Genomic DNA, 7,500 nt, shown 5'->3' with positions numbered 1-7,500 from the left:
CCAGACAAATCGCTCCACCAACTAAGAACGGCCATGCACCACCACCCACCGAATCAAGAAAGAGCTATCAATCTGTCAATCCTTCCGGTGTCCGGGCCTGGTGAGGTTTCCCGTGTTGAGTCAAATTAAGCCGCAGGCTCCACTCCTGGTGGTGCCCTTCCGTCAATTCCTTTAAGTTTCAGCTTTGCAACCATACTTCCCCCGGAACCCAAAAGCTTTGGTTTCCCGGAGGCTGCCCGCCGAGTCATCGGAGGAACTGCGGCGGATCGCTGGCTGGCATCGTTTATGGTTAGAACTAGGGCGGTATCTGATCGCCTTCGAACCTCTAACTTTCGTTCTTGATTAATGAAAACATACTTGGCAAATGCTTTCGCTTCTGTTCGTCTTGCGACGATCCAAGAATTTCACCTCTAACGTCGCAATACGAATGCCCCCGCCTGTCCCTATTAATCATTACCTCGGGTTCCGAAAACCAACAAAATAGAACCGAGGTCCTATTCCATTATTCCATGCACACAGTATTCAGGCGGGCTTGCCTGCTTTAAGCACTCTAATTTGTTCAAAGTAAACGTGCCGGCCCACCGAGACACTCAATAAAGAGCACCCTGGTAGGATTTCAACGGGGTCCGCCTCGGGACGCACGAGCACGCACGGGGCGGTCGCACGCCTTCGGCTCGCCCCACCGGCAGGACGTCCCACGATACATGCCAGTTAAACACCGACGGGCGGTGAACCAACAGCGTGGGACACAAATCCAACTACGAGCTTTTTAACCGCAACAACTTTAATATACGCTATTGGAGCTGGAATTACCGCGGCTGCTGGCACCAGACTTGCCCTCCAATAGATACTCGTTAAAGGATTTAAAGTGTACTCATTCCGATTACGGGGCCTCGGATGAGTCCCGTATCGTTATTTTTCGTCACTACCTCCCCGTGCCGGGAGTGGGTAATTTGCGCGCCTGCTGCCTTCCTTGGATGTGGTAGCCGTTTCTCAGGCTCCCTCTCCGGAATCGAACCCTGATTCCCCGTTACCCGTTACAACCATGGTAGGCGCAGAACCTACCATCGACAGTTGATAAGGCAGACATTTGAAAGATGCGTCGCCGGTACGAGGACCGTGCGATCAGCCCAAAGTTATTCAGAGTCACCAAGGCAAACGGACCGGACGAGCCGACCGATTGGTTTTGATCTAATAAAAGCGTCCCTTCCATCTCTGGTCGGGACTCTGTTTGCATGTATTAGCTCTAGAATTACCACAGTTATCCAAGTAACGTGGGTACGATCTAAGGAACCATAACTGATTTAATGAGCCATTCGCGGTTTCACCTTAATGCGGCTTGTACTGAGACATGCATGGCTTAATCTTTGAGACAAGCATATGACTACTGGCAGGATCAACCAGGGAGCTGCGTCAACTAGAGCTGAGCAGCCGGCCGCCCGGGAGTGTGTCCCGGGGGCCCGCGCGAACACGCAAGCGTCCGCTCAATCATTCTGCAAACAGGAGGAGGCTGAGCTCCCCTGCACAATACACCTCGAAACCCTCTCAGGTCCCGGCGGCGCGCAGCGCCGTCCCAAGTACTTGGTCGGGTTCGAGAGAGGCGCAATCGCCCGGAGTTAGGCGAGTAGACGCTTTCGGTGCGACCACCCGTGCTCCCAACTGAGCTTGCCGCTGCCGACAGAGGCCCGGGAGCGTGCTGTCGTGGCATTGCCGGCGGGAGACAACACGCGCCACCTACGGTGACCGGCAGCTCCAACGCCAGCGCCACAGAAGGACAAAAGCCCCACTTGGGTGCCGAAGCGAACTCTCCCAGCACAGCGCACACGCCAACACATCCGCACAGCTGCGATACAAACCACCAGCGAGAACCGCTGGGGCGACCGAGCAGCAGACGGCGTCGCGGCGCCGAGCGCCGGGCGGCGGCGCATCCTCAACGCACACAGTCCTCAATCGGACCAGCACACTGCAGATGTCCACCGCGCTTCGCACCGGGCCCGCGAGGACCTACTTTGGCCGCACGGCGCCGCGCGCAGGGTGCGCCGGCGCGCAGCTGCGACGCCTGCCGCGTCCGTCGGCCGGCGCGCCTGCCACTGGCCGCCCCCACCAGCCGGCTGTAGCGCGTGCGCCCACGCACCGCGCGGCCAGCACGCCGGGAGGCGCCCCCTCACCGGCCGGGGACGGTCCCACCCAGCCACCGCCGCGTATCGCTTCACACCCAGATGCCGTTCAGTTTCGTCGGCATGGTGGGTATCGCTGGAACAACCGGTTAGTACCTCAACCTATCGTCGCCATCACCGATTCACCCCTAGCGAGAACAACCGCACCACAACGGGTTACCATTTCTTCATTTGCGTAACTTCACCAGAAAACGTAGGCGTCCATCGCCATTTGCAACTTCAACCATTATTGCATGCCTGTGTCAGGTGTCACGCCACACTACGTCTGCCCACATACACGCAACAAAATGTGCACGCCTAGACAATACGTGGAAGGTGGCCCCCGTACGTATGCGATGTCCATTGCTCGAACGACTGTCAACCGGCTTCTGTAGCATGTCGCAGATATGGAACGCGCTGCACCATGCCATCACGGTGTGTGAGGAGAGACGACTAGGTCCGAATACATCAACAGACAGCTCATGCTGATCGCCATCCACGGCGTCCGTTCCTCCCACACGTCTCTATGGCGTACCACACTGCAATCCAGCTCTCATAGGGAGACGACACGTAGCTGCGTGCACAATATTTGCACTGTATGGTCCGCCGTTTTTGGGCGCAGTCGTTGTACGGTCACACATGTGCCACGATGTATCATTCAGTACATAAGGACGAATGTGCAGTACAGATTGTGGTTCACGCGTACGACATCAGCGGACAGTTGACACAGGCCGCACCACAACGTAGCCTGCGTACGTCGCATGCGAAGGGCATTGAACATGCAAACTTGTCACCAACCACCTTGCGAAGGCAGGGGGCAAGGTGGGGACGTGGGGAGAGGTGGGGGGGGGGGGGGGGCGGCATGTACGCCCTGCTGCCATCCACATTACAGTGTACAGCAGGAGCATGTGGAAAGTCAGCAAGACTTGCAAGGTGTTTAACATGAAGCGATACACAGGGGAGCGGGCAGTGCGAGTAGCGAACTATATTGCGAGGGTTGCGGGTGGGCAACACTACACTAATTGAACGAGTCGTATAACAATTACAGAGCAGGTTTAGGCGACAACGTGGGTTACGATAGGCGACAACGTGGGTTACGTTAGGGGACAACGTGGGTTACGTTAGGGGACAACGTGGGTTACGTTAGGGGACAACGTGGGTTACGTTAGGGGACAACGTGGGTTACGTTAGGGGACAACGTGGGTTACGTTAGGGGACAACGTGGGTTACGTTAGGGGACAACGTGGGTTAGGTTAAGGCACAACATGGGTTAGGTTAAGGCACAACATGGGTTAGGTTAAGGCACAACATGGGTTAGGTTAAGGCACAACATGGGTTAGGTTAAGGCACAACATGGGTTAGGTTACGGCACAACATGGGTTAGGTTAAGGCACAACATGGGTTAGGTTAGGGGACAACATGGGTTAGGTTAGGGGACAACATGGGTTAGGTTAAGGCACAACATGGGTTAGGTTAAGGCACAACATGGGTTAGGTTAGGGGACAACATGGGTTAGGTTAGGGCACAACATGGGTTAGGTTAGGGGACAACATGGGTTAGGTTAGGGGACAACATGGGTTAGGTTAGGGGACAACATGGGTTAGGTTAGGGGACAACATGGGTTAGGTTAGGGGACAACATGGGTTAGGTTAGGGGACAACATGGGTTAGGTTAGGGGACAACATGGGTTAGGTTAGGGGACAACATGGGTTAGGTTAAGGCACAACATGGGTTAGGTTAGGGGACAACATGGGTTAGGTTAGGGGACAACATGGGTTAGGTTAGGGGACAACATGGGTTAGGTTAGGGGACAACATGGGTTAGGTTAAGGCACAACATGGGTTAGGTTAGGGCACAACATGGGTTAGGTTAGGGCACAACATGGGTTAGGTTAGGGCACAACATGGGTTAGGTTAGGGGACAACATGGGTTAGGTTAGGGGACAACATGGGTTAGGTTAGGGGACAACATGGGTTAGGTTAGGGGACAACATGGGTTAGGTTAGGGGACAACATGGGTTAGGTTAGGGGACAACATGGGTTAGGTTAGGGGACAACATGGGTTAGGTTAGGGGACAACATGGGTTAGGTTAGGGGACAACATGGGTTAGGTTAAGGCACAACATGGGTTAGGTTAAGGCACAACATGGGTTAGGTTAGGGGACAACATGGGTTAGGTTAGGGGACAACATGGGTTAGGTTAGGGGACAACATGGGTTAGGTTAAGGCACAACATGGGTTAGGTTAGGGGACAACATGGGTTAGGTTAAGGCACAACATGGGTTAGGTTAGGGGACAACATGGGTTAGGTTAGGGGACAACATGGGTTAGGTTAAGGCACAACATGGGTTAGGTTAAGGCACAACATGGGTTAGGTTAAGGCACAACATGGGTTAGGTTAGGGGACAACATGGGTTAGGTTAGGGGACAACTTGGGTTAGGTTAGGGGACAACATGGGTTAGGTTAAGGCACAACATGGGTTAGGTTAAGGCACAACATGGGTTAGGTTAGGGGACAACATGGGTTAGGTTAGGGGACAACATGGGTTAGGTTAGGGGACAACATGGGTTAGGTTAAGGCACAACATGGGTTAGGTTAGGGGACAACATGGGTTAGGTTAAGGCACAACATGGGTTAGGTTAGGGGACAACATGGGTTAGGTTAGGGGACAACATGGGTTAGGTTAAGGCACAACATGGGTTAGGTTAAGGCACAACATGGGTTAGGTTAAGGGACAACATGGGTTAGGTTAGGGGACAACTTGGGTTAGGTTAGGGGACAACATGGGTTAGGTTAAGGCACAACATGGGTTAGGTTAAGGCACAACATGGGTTAGGTTAAGGTACAACATGGGTTAGGTTAAGGTACAACATGGGTTAGGTTAGGTTACACGTTGTTGTAAGGAAAGGTGTGGGGGGGGGGGGGGGGGCGGGGCGGCAGGTTCGTTGATAGTGATTATAGTAAGTGAATGCTTGTGACATGATGAGATTTGTCACGTCAGGATGCACCTTTGGCTTATTAGAGGCGGCGCTCCAATTCTATGCTTGTGTCAGACCTGTGTCTTTGACTCATGTCATTGTTTGTGCGCTGTGACAGGAGGTACTATTGTGATGTTGGGTGCACCGTTGTATAGGACATGTGTGGGTGTTGGTGCCTTATCTGCGCAATGGTGGATGTCGAAAGGGTGGGATATTCTATTTTCCGCATGGACCTCCTGGTCTGGTTGTGATAGTGTGGATTGTGTAATGTGGCGGAGAGGATGCACTGGATGTTGTTCCATGCTGGTGCTTACATATTGTATGTGCGCCTGTTAGAAGCAGAGAGTGGTGCGTGATCAGAGTGTCTGGCTGACGTGTGGTTCCCATTGTGGGCAGACTCTTTCAGCATGTATACGGACAGTTGTATATATTTTCTGTAGTTTGATGGCTCTGCATTGATTACTAATCAGCGCCGTGTGTACGGTAATCTGGTTCCAGTCCACAATGTTCTATCTGTGTACATTAGTGACAAAGACTCCCCCCATGCAGTGGGGCTCGGTCTGTTATAACTCTTCCGCGTAATATATTTGCCCCACGTTTTTGCGAGTGCGAGTGCGAGTGCAACGCGCATGGGGACCGACATGCTGATGGCTCGGTATCGGACGCCGTACAGTGAGCAACGCGATCGCGTCTCTCGCTCGTAAGTGGTACAGGTCGCGGCTCATGTATAGGGACAGCGGGAATGTCGCATATTGGAAATAACTCTTCATGAAACGCAAGTTATAGGGGTGGATTGCACTTTACGAGTGCGGGAAACGTCCGCCGTTCATCCGCTGGAGGTGCGCGTTTGGCGGTTGGGGTGGTCCACGAACGGTGCGGGTGGAGTCATTGCCGGTCCACGGCTTCGTGCGGCAGAGCCACTGGAGAATGGGTGCTATGGTCGACAGAGGCTGCAGGCTTTGTGGGTGGCGTCGAAAGGCGGGCACTGTGGCGCATCGCTGTCTTAGTCGGCTTGGCGTCTCATAGATGGCGGTGGCGTCGTTGCAGGAGGTCATGTTGCGGGAGACCTACAGATGGCGGTATGTTTTGTGGTGCGGACGTAGTGTTGTCAGATGCGCATAGATGGCGGTATTGCATGTGCTTTCGCCCTATTTTCATAGATGGCGATACTGTTTTGCCGGCATGGGTGGCGTAGTTCCGTCGGATCCCTGTAGGTGGCAGTGTGCTATGTCTACTGTCGACACCCACGGCACCACTATCTATCTATCTATTTCCTAATACCTCGCCCCCCCCCCCCTACAGACTTATCACCACACACACTAACCGCCCCGGGGACTTGCCAACGACACACCCTATCCCAAGTCTATTTTCTTGCGGAGCATCATGTGTTATTATATTTTATTTCACATCCATCGGTTAGGGGGATTGGCGTTCACCGGACGGAGGCGGGGGGGACGGCGACAACGTACCAGACCCCGCCGGGCACCGCGACCGCCGCACAGCACCCGCCCGACGCCGCCGCCTCCGCGCGACGCCCCGGCCGGTGGGCCGGCATCGACCGTCCGGCACCCACCGCGGCACCCGGCGGCGGCCGCCAAAGCGATACGCTATAGCGCGGCGGTACACACGGCGCCCGGCCGGCCGGCGCCGCCTCCCCGCGCGCACGGCGGCGGCACCCATCGCAGCGCCCACGCCAACCGATACGCCCCAGGCCGCCGCACCCACTGCAGCGCCCTGGGTGCGGCGCGCCCGCCCAGACCGATACGCCCAGAGATGCGACGTGCGGAAACTGAAAGCAAGGGGGGCCCACGCGTACCCCTGCTGGCGACCAGCCCCTGGGGGTCTCGTCTCGCGACAAGACGAATCCCCCAAGCTAGGGCTGAGTCTCAACAGATCGCAGCGTGGCAACTGCTCTACCGAGTACAACACCCCGCCCGGTACCTAAGTCGTCTACAGACGATTCCGAGTCCCGACATCGAAATATAGACACCCATGGTCGACCGGTAGGGGCAGGGCGGCGCCGGGAACAGATCCCAGACAGCGCCGCCCGAGTGCCCCGTCCGGCAAACAAGTAGGGCCCGTACGGCGCGGCGCCACGTGGGTCGACCGCGCCTAGTAAAGTCACGTATTTTCGAGCCTTTCGACCCTCGGGACTCCTTAGCGATATCGTTGCCACAATGGCTAGACGGGATTCGGCCTTAGAGGCGTTCAGGCTTAATCCCACGGATGGTAGCTTCGCACCACCGGCCGCTCGGCCGAGTGCGTGAACCAAATGTCCGAACCTGCGGTTCCTCTCGTACTGAGCAGGATTACTATCGCAACGACACAGTCATCAGTAGGGTAAAACTAACCTGTCTCACGACGGT

At 55.4% G+C, this 7,500-nt stretch overlaps 1 non-coding gene across 1 annotated transcript in view; it reads right to left on the bottom strand.

Moving 5' to 3' along the window:
• The window catches only part of LOC124728195, a 1,909-nt gene extending 502 nt beyond the window's left edge, over window positions 1-1,407 (bottom strand). The window contains exon 1 of the ribosomal RNA XR_007007234.1: window positions 1-1,407. This exon is cut by the window's left edge and continues 502 nt beyond it. This is a non-coding gene — a ribosomal RNA (small subunit ribosomal RNA).
• Window positions 1,408-7,500: the final 6,093 nt, after the last annotated feature.

Source organism: Schistocerca piceifrons, unplaced genomic scaffold, assembly GCF_021461385.2.
Source record: "Schistocerca piceifrons isolate TAMUIC-IGC-003096 unplaced genomic scaffold, iqSchPice1.1 HiC_scaffold_1138, whole genome shotgun sequence".
Taxonomy (NCBI): Eukaryota; Metazoa; Arthropoda; class Insecta; order Orthoptera; family Acrididae; genus Schistocerca; species Schistocerca piceifrons.
Note: the sequence above shows the minus strand (reverse complement) of the source record. Positions and strands in the feature narration are given on the sequence as shown.